The sequence below is a fragment of the Panthera uncia genome, chromosome C2, assembly GCF_023721935.1.
Source record: "Panthera uncia isolate 11264 chromosome C2, Puncia_PCG_1.0, whole genome shotgun sequence".
Classification (NCBI taxonomy): domain Eukaryota; kingdom Metazoa; phylum Chordata; class Mammalia; order Carnivora; family Felidae; genus Panthera; species Panthera uncia.
Window position 1 is genome coordinate 139,792,215 of NC_064810.1, and position 14,070 is coordinate 139,806,284.

At 40.2% G+C, this 14,070-nt stretch overlaps 1 pseudogene; it reads right to left on the reverse strand.

Annotated features, from left to right (window-relative positions):
- Positions 1-7,326: 7,326 nt before the first annotated feature.
- On the reverse strand, positions 7,327-13,512 carry LOC125921661 (inosine-5'-monophosphate dehydrogenase 2-like; annotated as a pseudogene).
- Positions 13,513-14,070: the final 558 nt, after the last annotated feature.

Below are 14,070 nucleotides of genomic sequence, written 5' to 3' on the forward strand. Positions count from 1 at the left end.
CCTAAATATTGGGAATCTTAATCTTTATCACCCTGTTGATTAAAGGAAGTTTTCGGGGAGGGGATAGGGAAGAGTTCTGTGTCCTTCAGATCTCACCCCTAAGTGACTACTTATTAAAAAATTAAAATAAAAGTATAATCAATATTTCCCAATCAATATTTCAGGTAGAGTATTTTCTTACTCAGTGACATGTGAGAAAAGGTAATAGATTATTGTGCTAATTCAGAAAAACAAACTGAAAAGACAGATTTGAAGACAGGGGAGCAAAGATGAGAAAATGAACTTTTTTTTTTTGGAGCTTTCTAGATGCAAGTAATGTGGGCAAATAAGTTCAAGCTGTATCTCTTTAAGGCACAACCTTTTTGGTACAACATCCTCAGGGCCCAAGGTCCCAAAGATCACTAGGTTATTGAAAACTCCTCTGACTCAGGATCTGTTATCACAAACCCAGTGGAACAAGAAGAGAAACCTATGTGTACTAAGCATGTGCTTCGTGACCAATCATTATAGACTTTCACATCTATTACCTCTTTTAATGCTGAAATGGCCCTGTGAAGGGGTATTTCCAAGCCCATTTAGAAGCACACAAATTGTTTTTCAGAGAGGTTAAGTAGCTTGTCCAAGGTCACACAACTAGTAAGTACTGAGGTCAGGGTTTGAACATACATCTGTCTGACTCAGACTCTCTTACATCCTCTGTCTTACTGCAAGATCTTTCTGCCTCCTTTGCTCTCCTTAGGCTGCTTTCACACATTCAGGCACGTGTACAGGAGAGCAAACCAGGGGTTCCTCTGTCCAGTAAGGTTTGGGGTCTGTTTGGGGTCATGGGACCAGAGGAGAAAGAGTGTCTCAGGGCACATACTTTTCTATCTCAAACCCTCTGGTGTCTAAGGAAGTTGCTTTTCAGAATCATCCCATAGCTTCAAGGATTTCCAAAGAACTTGAGGACAGATGGTGTGAACTAGATAATGGGCTACCAAGTATGTGGTGTTTGGGTTCTCCCCTATCATAAGCTACACCTTATTGAAGACAGATTGTGAATGTATATAAATAATATATTCATAAGAGTATGTAGTTGAATTGTACGCCCCTCACAATTCCTGTGTTTCAGTCCTAACCCCCAATACCTCAGAATGTGCCTTTATTTGAAAAAGGGTCATTGCAGATGTAATGAATTAAATTAAGATGAGGTCATTAGGGTCAACCCTAAGCCAGTATAACTGGGGTCCTTATAAAAAGGGGAAACTTGGCCATAGAGACAAGCACACAAAGAGAATGTCATATGAAGACAAAGGTAAGGATGCTTCGCTACGCCAAGGAATGCTAAAGATTGCCAGAAAACCTGTGTGTGTGTGTGTGTGTGTGTGTGTGTGTGTGTGTGTGTGATTTACATCTTTTTTCTGATCAGTTTTAGTTCCAACTGGAAAGTTTCAGATCGTCTGGGACACCACCTCATCCTACAGCCTGATTACTATAATGCTTTTTACAATTCTCATGATAAGTGTTTCTTAACATTTTATCATCTTTCTTGGATCCCAGTGAAATAGTCAGCAAATACAACATGAATTAAGGCACCTTTTATAGTTTGGGCTATCATCAGGGTGTATACTGTATATTATAGTTGAGTGCTAAGAACTAGAGCAAGAGTGAAAGTGAGCAAGTGGGCGGGGGGGGGGGGGGGCTCTATGTGATCCAGAAAGAGGACACATCAGTTTTGTCACTGACCAGGTCAATGCTTCATGAAGAATAATGTGCTCTGTGTGAGCAGACACTTACTGCTTTCATCAGGAGAAAGACTGGCTTCCCTCTGGGTGCTGGAAATGATAAATAATCTTAGACAGGGTAGGCTGTTTATTACACACTGGTACATTCACAAAGCACTTGGTCAACTCTTCTGGAACAACATAATTGGACCAGCTGTCCATTCTGGTCTTCAAAAGTTTTTTGACACAGGAGGGCATTCTGTTGGCAAAGTCATGAGTGACGCAGTTCGTATAACAGCCTAACATTCAGAATCGGACAGGGGGTCTCCTAGAGAATGTGGTCCTTTCTTACCTCAGTTTCTCAGATCCTCAAGTAGGAATTAGCAATCATATCATTGTGGAGTAGAAAGTTCTGACCCCTTTACAGACCCACAGGTGGGCATCAGATGGAAGTCTGTGCTTCCTCATATTATGTCCAAAATATTTTCTTTATGTGTATGTGTACATTTTAATAGTGAGACTCCATAGCTTTCAATGGAATCTCCAAAGTTTCTATGCCCTTTTTGCCCCCACAAAAAATAACACATAGGCAAGTAAAATTGAATTCTCCAAACATGTGAACCATTGGCCTTATTTTTCTTTTTGCTAATGGGCATCACAGACGAGGTGCAAAAGATACATTTTTGTGAACACCATTTAAAAAAATGTTTATTTATTGAGAGAGAGAGAGAGAGAGAGAGTAGCATGAGTGGGGTGAGGGGCAGAGAGAGAGGAGAAAGAGAATCTCAAGTAGGCTCCATACTGACAACGGGGCTGGATCTCATGAGCTGTGAGATCATGACCTGAGCCGAAATCAAGGTTGGACGTTTAACTGACTGTGACAGCCAGGCACCCCATGAACACCATTTTGAAAAGCACTAGAGATCCCAGGTGTTGTGTGTACAATGTGCTATCCTAGGAGAGAACACTGTTCCTTGTTACAGAAATAGGATAGCATACATAAGTGGCAGGACCATACAGTGAGTGTGCTACTATTCTGGCCAAACGACGTGAATCACTAAGTTCACCAAGAATCCAAATCTGTTGGGGCGCCTGGGTGGCGCAGTCGGTTAAGCGTCCGACTTCAGCCAGGTCGCAATCTCGCGGTCCGTGAGTTCGAGCCCCGCGTCGGGCTCTGGGCTGACGGCTCGGAGCCTGGAGCCTGCTTCTGAGTCTGTGTCTCCCTCTCTCTCTGCCCCTCCCCCGTTCATGCTCTGTCTCTCTCTGTCCCAAAAATAAATAAAAAACGTTGAAAAAAAATTAAAAAAAAAAAAAAGAATCCAAATCTGTTACAAGTTGTCATGTGTCAATTCAACTTTGTTCATGCCTATATTCCAGAACTTCTGTATCTAACAGAAAGTAGACGTGATTCTTATCTTAGACATTGTCATTAGGTACCTACAAATCAGTGTCTTGTTGGAATCCATCTAGGTTTTACACGGGAGCTGGATTTGCAATTGTTAATATAACTACCCACAGTTGACTAGAGTCATCAAAACTGTGAGTATTCTGTTTCTTTTCCTTTCTTTTTTGCCCATTCTACATTGACTTGTTTTATTATTGATTGTTGAGGCTCTTTACATATTCTGAATATAAGCCTCGTATCAGATATGAATTTCAAAATATGTATTGCATTCTGTGCTTTGTCCTTTTTTTAAATTTAATTTATTTTTTTAATTTACGTCCAAGTCAGTTAGCATCTAGTGCAACAATGATTTCAGGAGTAGATTCCTTAATGGCCCTTACCCATTTAGCCCATCCCCCCTCCCACACCCCCTCCAGTAACCCTCTGTTTGTTCTCCATATTGAAGAGTCTCTTATGTTTTGTTCCCCTCCCTGTTTTAAGTGATTTTTGCTTCACTTCCCATATGTTTATCTGTTTTGCATCTTAAAGTCCTCATATGAGTGAAGTTATATGATATTTGCCTTTCTCTGACTGACCGATTTTACTTAGCATAATACCCTCTAGTTCCATCCACGTAGTTGCAAATGGCAAGATTTCATTCTTTTTGATTGATGAGTAATATTCCATTGTATATATATACCACATCTTCTTTATCCATTCATCCATCGATGGACATTTGGGCTCCTTCCATACTTTAGCTATTGTTGATAGTGCTGCTAGAAACATTGGGGTGCATGTGTCCCTTCAAAACAGCACACCTGGATCCCTGGATAAATACGTAGTAGTGCAGTTGCTGGGTTGTAGGATAGTTCTATTTTTAATTTTTTGAGGAACCTCCATACTGTTTTCCAGAGTGGCTGCACCAGTTTGCATTCCCGCCAGCAGTGCAAAAGAGATCCTCTTTCTCCACATCCTCGCCAACATCTGTTGTTGCCTGAGTTGTTAATGTTAGCCATTCTGACAGGTGTAGGGTGGTATCTCATTGTGGTTTTGATTTGTATTTCCCTGATGATGACAGTGATGTTGAGCATTTTTTCATGTGTCGGTTGGCCGTCTGGATGTCTTCCTTGGAGAAGTGTCTACTCATGTCTTTTGCCCATTTCTTCACTGGATTATTTGTTTTTTAGGTGTTGAGTTTGATAAGTTCTTTATAGATTTTGGATACTAAACCTTTATCTGATATGTCACTTGCATATATCTTCTCCCATTCTGTCAGTTGCCTTTTAGTTTTGCTGATTGTTTCCCTTAAAACTGTGAGTATTCTTTGAAGAAATATGAGACAAAAACATTTTGGGGTAACTATCTTATCTTATTGATAACAGACCCTGAGATACAGGGTCAAAATTGTTTACTAAAATTTTTTTTTGTTTGTTTTGTTTGTTTGTTTGTTTGTTTGAAGTTGCTAAGGAAAGGACCAAATATAACTCCTTCAGAGTGGAGTTAGATTTTGTCCAGCTTGGGGGAAAAGGGTCAAGTTAGACTTTGGTATGATCCAGCCTAACACTTCCATGAATAATTTTATGTTGATACCTCTTTTGAGTTAGTTTGGGTGTTTTAAGAATTAAAAAAAAGACGTATTTAAAAACATGAATAAAATTCAACACAAATGAAAACTGGAGAAAGTCTTATTGTCAGAAATGGCAAAGAAAGGGATTAATAGCCTAAATATATAATTACCTCAAGAGTAAATATGAAAAATTTTACCACACTTAAGTGTGCAATAAGACAGTTCACAAAAGAATAAATACAGTTGAATAATAAATATATGAAAAAAATTAATTCTACTAATAATTAAAGAAATTCAAAATAGTTATTTCAATGCCATGATATTTAAAAGTTAAAGGTAGTCATACTAAGTATTGCAAAAGATTTGGAGAAATGGTGCTCTCATAAGTGGCATCAATGGGTAATCTGTCAATAAATCATAAAAGCTTTAAAATGTATGTACCTTTTGAGGAAGAAATTACATTCACAAAAATGTAACCAAAGGAACTGATTAGGAATTTAGTGAAAAAGATATTCTTTACAATAATATTTATAATAACAAATAGTTACAAATCTCTTCAATCTCCAAACATGAGGATTGTTTAGTTGTGATACTATCAAATAATAGAATACTATTATTTTAGAGATTTTTAAAATAAAGAATATTATTATTTAAAAGACTTTAAAGATTTAAATGTGGGATTACATTTATAGCATATGCAGATGTTTTTGCTATTTCAAGAAATAGAAAACAGATATAAATATAAAATATGATCATGTTTTTCCACAAATACGTCTCTCTTTGTATCTATCTACAAAATGGGGAAAAATCTAAAAGGGTATATACCAAATATTAACAGTGGCTATTTCAAAATAACAGAAATATGAGTTATATCTATATTCAGTTTTTCTTCTGTGTGTTCAATTTTTTCTATAATGAACATCCATTGTTTGTAAAACAGAAGTAAAAATGAATTTTAGGAATACTGTGTGTATTTTCTATCATTCTTTTAACATTGACAAACTATTTAGAGAAGTACTGGGTACTACCATTTAAGTATATTTATGTTGAAGAGAAGAAATACTGAGGTGTTTTCTGACCCTCAATACCATGGAAAGAGAGTTTGATCATTTATAATCAAGCAGAATATATAAGTCAAATTGCAGGAATTTTGTTGAGTAATATGAACATTAAATAAAACTTACTCAGCAAATTGGGAATAACAAAGGAGCCAATCTGAGAAAGTCAGATTTTCCAAGTGCTTCTGGAAGGTGATTTAATGTATATCAGGCTAGTTTCATCAAATAGAAAAGTGTTTTATGGCATATTGTTCCCCCTTTCAGATTAGATTTCTCCCTTACTCGTCATCTTATCCATTGTTGTGTGACCAGTTGAACCCTTATATGAAGTAACTAGGCACAGAATTACTACTGTAGCCAAAAAGCAGAGAGGACAAAAGTTTTACTTAACCATAGCAACAAGATAAAAACCTCTTCTAATTGTCATAGATTTAAAACCTGCTGCAGAATTTGCTAGGTTGGTATTAGCTGACCTTTACATAGTTCCATGTAGACTTACCTGAAGTCTGTTGGAAGTATTTTCTTCATAGCAGGCACGTAGCTTTGAAGGGGAAGAAAGGCTTTGATCAATAAGAAGCTTGACAAGTATGGTTTTAAAGGATCCTGACTATTCCAAGTTGTTCAAAGAAAGGTTATTTAGAGTAATCCCAATCCTGCCAAAATTTCAGAGGGTCTCAGGAAAGAATAGCTGTCCAAAAAAGCTTCTTTTCTTGTTTGCCCCTCACCTGATATATTGAAGCAAGATTCTATATGCAGACTGCCGGAGAGTTCTAGGGTTTCCACATCTTACTCTTAGAAACAAATAATAAATTAAGCCTGTGTGGAAGACAGAAATAAGAAAAGGCCTGATAATACCTTACTCAGCTTTTAATCAGTAAAACTAGGATTTTTTCAATAGACAGATAAAATCCTCCCTTAGAAATTTCTATGAAACACTTACTGGATGTCAGGTGTTTGTTTGTTTGTTTGTTTTTTCTGTTTATTCTCCATGCCATTAAAATTCAGCAAAAGTTATTTGACAAAACCATAATTATATTAAAATAAGTTAATATTTTAAACCAACATTTACTATAGTCTTATAACAACTTTGTTTTAGAAAATAGAAAGGCAATAAAGATTATCCATCATCTTCCTGTCCAGAGGTGATAACTTTCAATTTTGTATATATTCTAATCTATATGCCCTTATATACATAACAACAGTTTTGAAAATTTGTATACTTCCTTGTAACTATATTTTCTAACTTTTATTTTTTTATTTTTTTTAAGTTTATTTTTATTTTTGAGACAGAGAGAGACAGAGCATGAACGGGGGAGGGGCAGAGAGAGAGGGAGACACAGAATCTGAAACAGGCTCCAGGCTCCGAGCCATCAGCACAGAGCCTGATGCGGGGCTGGAACTCACGGACCGCGAGATCGTGACCTGAGCTGAAGTCGGACGCTTAACCGACTGCGCCACCCAGGCGCCCCTATATTTTCTAACTTTTAAATGAAAGCTATGAATATTTAAACATATCCTGAAATATTCTTTGAGAGAAAAAGAAAGCTACATAGTATTTCTTTCTTTTTTTTCAAACTTGTATTGAAAAACCAAGAGGATATGCTATGTCCTTTTTCAGAAGAGTCTCTTATACAAGTGGAGGCTATGGACACCACCTTCTCCCTAAGCTGAGGACATTCTGTTCTCAAACTTGAGCTGCCCAGGATACATCATGGCTCAGACTTGGGTCAAACTGTTGGCACCAGTATCCTCTCAGGAGTGCTGGATGCCAATGATAAGGTAAGGGAGAAATTTTGTGGTGGACCCTTTGTCCTGAACAGCCTCAGACACCCCTTGGGCACCTTGATTTTGTCAGCTTCGTTGAAATATCGCTTATGGCTGCTGAGATGCTCATCCATGGCATCAAGAGAACCCATACCACAATATTTCTTTAGCCGGAATCCATCGGAGAAGAAGTACTTATCAGGGGCCTCAGTGGTGGCAGCCAGGAGAGAGCCCATCATGACTGTGGAAGCCCCAAGGGCCAAGGCCTTGGCAATATGGCCCACGTTTTAGATTCTTCTATCAGCAATGACAGGAACACCAATACACCATGCATATTCTGACACCTTGTACATCGTCTTTGCTTGGGACCACCCACATTCCAGAACTTCCTGTGTGATGCATATGGAGCCACTGCCCATGCCCATCCACAGGACATCTATGCCAGCATCAGTGAGGTTCTTGGCCTGCATAGCCATGACCACATTGCCTCCAATAACTTGGAGACTGACGTATTTCCTTTCATGTACTTGATCGTGTTGATCTGGAAGATGGAGTTTTCCTGAGAAGAGTCCAAATCCACTAATTCCACAGGATCCTGGTTTAGCAAGCTCAGCTTATACTTGTCATCTTCGTGAGTGCCAATGGCTGCTCCACATAGCAGCTACTTTTTGGCATCTTTGGAGGCCAGTAGGTGATCCCAGTTCTTCTTCAGGTCTGTCTGAGCAATGATAGCTACTAGTTCACCATCTTCATTTACAATAGGTAACTTTCTCTTCTTGCTGTGCTGCAGAATTTTATTTGCTTCCTTCAGTGTGATGCCTGCAGGAGCTACCACCAAGTATTCCTTCTTCATCATGATCTCTTCCCAAAGCCAGTCATGTTCTTCCTCCTTGAGAAGATCACTGCCCACCAAGCAACTCCCCATCCAGCCCATGTGTTGGTGGTTGGGATACCAGAGAAGCCATGCTGGGCTTTGGCTTCAAACACATCCCACATTCTATCTTCAGGGCTGAGGTCACAGGGTCCATGATGAATCCCTGCTCATCTTTCTTCACTTTCTGAAGTTTGTTGACTTGGAAATCAGGTGTACAATTGTGGTGGATGAAGCCAATACCACCTGTAAGGCCTATTGTTATGGCCGTGCTAGCCTCTGATTTTTAAGTAAACTTTACACCCAATGTGGGGCTCAAACTCACAACCCCAAGATCAAGAGTTGTACACTCTACTCAAAGAGCCAGCCATCCAGGTGCTCCCAGAATGAGGTTTTTGATCAGAGCAGAAGTCCTGCCTACCTGGTCTGCAGTGAGGTCAGTGTACCCAGCAAGAAGGAGAAAGTCCTTGTGGGTGAGGCCATCCCCACAGTTGAACAGCTGCTGTTCCGTGAGCCTACTGTCTGGGACGTAAGATGTGCCCTGCTAATCAGGTAGTGGGCCATGGCCAGTGTGCACAAAGCCATGTGTGTCTGAGGACCTGGCTGCAGGGCGGTGTTTCTTAATTTATGCAAATTCTCAGTTCTACAAATATGTGAAGGAGAAATCAGTGACGTAGACAGTATGAGATACAGTGGTTAGTGAGATAGAGTCTCTGATCTCAGTCAGCTTGTATTCTAGTAGTGAAAGGGCCAGAGAGGAGTAAACGGAAATGAAGATGCCTACCATGAGGCACTGTAAGAAGAGAAAAAATCCATGTTCACGGAGTGTCAAGGGATGAGAAAGCGCCTCTGATTTGGAGGGTCCTAAGGGGGTGATGTAATGGTCAGTATGATGACAGAATGCTTCTTACACGTGTTGTTATGGTCAAGTTCAAATGAGTTAACACCTATTAACTGCCTGGAATAGTGCCTATCATGTACTAAGCGCTCCTAAGGCTCCAATATTATTAGTTCTGTTATTGTCAATCCTGTAATTATGTGGCAACTGAAAGAAACCACTGGCTACAATGCCATTTCTTTGAACTCTTTTCCAACTTCAACCCCAAATTCAACAGGCCATGCTTTTCTGTAGCAAATGGGCCTCAAGAAACCCAGCTACTGTGTCCATTGACATCAAGAAGTCAAGTTGGCTGTCATCCATTAGGCACCGGTTAACATTTCGCCTCCAATTTTCATTTGCCTAAAATGATCCAAGGAGCCATAAACTTGAAGAGAGTATTTAATTACTTCAATAAAATAGGCCCATGGTCCTCCATGCTGGTTTAATAACTGCATTTTCATACTTTTAGAATCACTTACAATATACATTTTAAACCAGCGACACTTATTTCCTTTTATTATTGTTCCCACTCTGTTAATATGTGTTTATCTTATTTCAGTCTCTGTAGCCTTGAAACAAGTGCTTATTAATCAGAAGCCATTTAAATGCTGATGTGCCATGTTCTACATTAAGGAAACTAAAAGAGCACCAAGCAGGAAAGTACACATAGGTGCTTCCCCTCTTAATTAAAAGCTGCTTTGTACATATAACTCCTTTCCTGGCATTTTATGTGGAGGTATTCAAATTAGATTCAATGAGGATAGGGTAATTATAAACATAACTAAAGCTTCATAAGGGTCCTATTTTAGGGACTTGACTCAGTGATAGATGACAAGTGAATATATCATGGCTGGGTGACCACTAATGGACTCCTGCAAATTTGTAGAATGAAATCTCTGTGTTTCTCAGGATTTGGAGTGCTAAGGACCCCAAGCACAATCACAATCTTGGAAAACGTCTCCAGGCCATTGTCTTGATTGGCTTTCAGACTTCCTGCAGGCTTTGATATGCATCTTGGAGATGCACTGTTCATGATCCAACATAAATTCTAAAAACTGCAGTAGATCATGAAGTTAGTGGTAGGGGAAAGGAGCTTCCTGAAGGGGCTGAAACCATCCCCTACCAAGCCAAAAATGCAGGAAACAGACCGACAAGAGCTTTTAAATAGTAATGTAAGTTGCCCTGATCTCTAGATAACACATTTGTTTGACAATAAAAATCCTGGCTACAAGAGAAGGAGTCTAGTCATTCTACCATAAGACCCCCTGGGCCAAATACTTCCATTTCCGTAGCTAGTCTCTTTCATGGCGTACCCCAAAAGGTGTGCTTCTAGAGAGCACCCTAGGAGGCAGACCCTGCATAAGTCTTAGAAGTAGCTTCAGTAGGGATGCTTGGGTGGCTCAGTTGGTTGGGCATCCGACTTCGACGCAGGTCATGATCTCGTGGTTCGTGGGTTCAAGCCCCACATTGGGCTCTGTGCTGACAGCTCAGAGCCTGGAACCTGCTTCAGATTCTGTGTCTCCTCTCTCTCTCTGCACCTCCTCTGCTTGTCCTCTGTCTCTCTCTCAAGAATAAATAAACATTAAAAAAAAAAAGTAGCTTCAGTAAATCCATCCCTTACACACACACACACACACACACACACACACACACACAACATGAGCACAAGCTGTGAGCATCTTGCTAGGTTCTTTGCTGGGCTGAAGCAAATTGGCATGGTAGTGGGCAGCTTAGAGGGAGTGTGAGCATGCCAAGAATTCCTACAGCATCCTAACACAAATCTTCATAGTGTTAAAACAGTAGGAGAAGGAAGAATAGACATCTTCTGGTAGAGCTTTCTATTTTAAAAAGGAATTCAGACAGGAAAGGTCACCTGTTCTAAGATGCACAATATTAGTGCCTGAAATGGAAGTTGCACTCAGTTTTCCTCATTTTTTGGTCCTGTATATTTCCATCATATTAGGCTGATTAAAAAACAAATATTACTCAAAGTAGATTCCCCTGAAAATAGCTTTCTTCACTTCTCAATAACTGTCCTCACAGTAAAGACCCTCCCTAATGAGAAAGGAACTATAGAAACTTGCAATAAAAATGGACTAGACGGGGCACCTGGGTGGCTCAGTCAGTTAAGCGTCCGACTTCGGCTCAGGTCATGATCTTGCGGTCCGTTGAGTTCAAGCCCCGCGTCAGGCTCTGTGCAGACAGCTCAGAGCCTGGAGCCTGTTTCAGATTCTGTGTCTCCCTCTCTCTCTGCCCCTCCTCCTGATCATGCTCTGTCTCTCTCTCTGTCTCAGAAATAAATAAACGTTAAAAAAAATTAAAAAAAAAAACCAGACTAGATAAAATGGGAGTACCAGGATCTACTTTAGGAAAATCAGATGCCCATTCTTTATGAGGTCTATGAAGGAGGTACATTTCACTGAACGGAGATGGTGTTCACGGTCAGACCCTTAACGGGGGACCAATAAACAATGCACAACAATGCTGCCTTTGCCTCTTTCTTACTGTAAAAATTTCCTTTGTTCCCATACTAATAGAAATTAAATGTTATATGACCAAACCCAAAAGTAAACAAGGGCTTAGAAAGAATTTTCTTCTATCAGTAAGGGGTCAATGATTGTACTCCATCTCTGGCTGATATACTCGGCAAATACCCCAACCATCATACCTTTGGTATGGTTTAAACATTGATTGTTTTTAAAGATAGTTCAAGAGGGGCACCTGGGTGGCTGAATTGGTTAAGTGTCCGACTTCAGCTCAGGTCATGATCTCACGGTCTATGAGCTTAAGCCCCGCGTCGGGCTCTGAGCTGTCAGCACAGCTTCGATTCTGCTTCGATTTCTGTGTCTGCTTCGGATTCTGTGTCTCCCTCTCTGCCTGCCCCTCCCCTGCCCGCACTTTCTCTCAAAATAAATAAGCCTTAAAAAAAAAAGATAATTCAAGAAATTCAACAAAATTCAATGCCAAGACCTCAAGTAAATCAGTTGCTAGTGAGCCCCTTGCATAAGGAATACTCAAAAGAGTTTAGGCAGTTTGCTACTCTGGAGTCTGGTTTGTTTTCTAGACCTTACACCTGTTTAAATATCATGTTTGTTCCCCAGATTTAGAGAGTGTATTATGGTGCTAGGCCCACCAAGATAGCTTAACTACCTAAAAAAATTCAGCAGCATGGATTTGAGGTCATGAACATTAAAATAGCAGGAAGTAGCTTTCTATAAAGTTCAGAATCATAGCAACAAATTTTTCTCTCACATCTTATCAAGTCCCAGGCACCTGCCCATGAAATTGGCAGCAGAAAGATTTTCTGTGCTGCAAATTACAGGTTTCTCGTCATCTTGCCAACTTGCTTTGTCTCCACAACCTGGCAAAATGTGGCTATTGGCAGGAAAATGAATATTTGAAAATGATTACAGCATATAGAGATTTTTGGTTCTATAATGTCTAATTGAGTAATATAAATACTGTTTTAGAACTAGGGGTATATTTGCTTTCTACTTTATAATAGATGACATGCTCTGTAATTTGAGCCCTTGGGCACTAGTCCCTCAAAGAAAGCATTAGAACAAGGTCCTCAATGAACATTATCTGTAACAAGGATAATTTATCAAAATATTAATGACATCTGTACTTTGGAATTCCATGGTCATAGCCTTCCCTCCAGCTAACCTGCGACATCCCACTGCCGGCTGCTATAGAGGAATTGGACAGAAAACCAGAATTTTCTAAATACCTTGACCATTTATAAAACCAGATTTTCCATCAAGTGTAAAGAAAGTACCCAGCCATCTATGGCAGCTGTGCCATTGGCTTGTTGCCTACGGTAAGAGAATACGGCAAATAGGAAATCAGAAAGCCAAATCCAGTTATTCTGGTTTGAAAGGTTTGTTAAAGAATGAAAGGCTGTAGGGAAGTAAGATAGGGAGTGGGAAATATAAGCAGCCCAAAGAGACACCAGGGTGTTAGATGAAGGAAACATCCGAAACAGGGAGCTGTTTTTTAAAATTCACATTAGGGATTCCGGAAGATAACAGTCTCATAAGTGGTCATCAAGCCACATCAAGATGAAGTTAAAAGCAGTGAAACTGAAGCTTTCCTGAGCTTGGCTTAGCTCTCCTGTGGCTAATGCTTCTCAAAGGATGACAGGAGCAGCAGCATCACCTGGGAACGTGTTAGAGATGCAAATTCTTGGACCTCACTCTAGACCTGCTGCGTCAGGAACTCTGAGGGTGGGGCCCAGAAGCCTGTGTTCTGACAAGTCCTCCAGAAATTTCTTGAGGACCACCATCCTATGGCCTGATTGGAGGGTCAGGAATTTCCACAGGTCCCCCAAGGCAGACAGTGAAGCTGAAGTCAAGTGTCTCTGCCTTAGGGCCTACCCAGCTGAGAGTCAAGGGACCTGTAGTGTAGAACACATAGGCCAAGGGCTGGATGGAGAATGCACGGGTGTTCAGAGACCTTTGTGACACCAATTAGAACAGAACCTAGACCCAGCTGAGAGAGATCAACCCACCTACTTTAGGTGCAAATAGCAATAGGTCGGACATCACACAAGCTACCAGACAAAGGGCATTTCCTCAGAAAGACACCTGAGGAAGAAGACACACTACAATGCGAGAGCTGCTCCACTCGCCAACTGTAAATTCCCACTGGGGACACCTCTCCCATGTCACTCCCCAGATACACAAAGACCATCTTGGAAAAAGGCAATGGAATGGTGAGGAAAGACAAAAGTATATAGCCATCTTGTCTGAAAAGACCGTCTTTCCAAAAAAGACCATTTAGAATGTTCAGAGACCTGATTAACTGTCCAACTTAGAAGGACCGAATGTTTATACTGCAAGGA